This window comes from Penaeus monodon, chromosome 20 (genome assembly GCF_015228065.2).
Source record: "Penaeus monodon isolate SGIC_2016 chromosome 20, NSTDA_Pmon_1, whole genome shotgun sequence".
NCBI lineage: Eukaryota > Metazoa > Arthropoda > Malacostraca > Decapoda > Penaeidae > Penaeus > Penaeus monodon.
Window position 1 is genome coordinate 14,629,821 of NC_051405.1, and position 327 is coordinate 14,630,147.

Here is a 327-nt window from a genome sequence, read left to right on the forward strand (position 1 = left end):
AGCCCAGATTTTTTTGGGTCTAGCGTCCGTGTAGGTTTCCGAGAGCAAAGCCAATTGTCATGGCCGTAGAGAAGCGAGATGCAGCTGATTGCCATGTTGCAGCAGGAGAGAGCCTACGGATCCAGGAATTCAGTGAGGCAGAAAAAAAAACACGAAAATGCTTGAAAAGTGTATAGTCTAGGGGATACTTCCAAATTCCTTTTCTATGTACAAAATGTGATTGAGATAATGTTCCTTTTTTCTGCTCAATTTAATTTAGGTATGTACATTTTTTTTATGATATATGCAGTGCAATTGGATGATCATGCGGAGGTGTATTGTGAGATT

The 327-nt window shown here is 40.1% G+C and overlaps 1 protein-coding gene across 1 annotated transcript in view; it reads left to right on the top strand.

Moving 5' to 3' along the window:
- The window catches only part of LOC119585652 (E3 ubiquitin-protein ligase MARCHF8-like), a gene marked incomplete at its 3' end in the record, with an annotated part of 97,074 nt that overhangs the window by 95,741 nt on the left and 1,006 nt on the right, over positions 1 to 327 (top strand).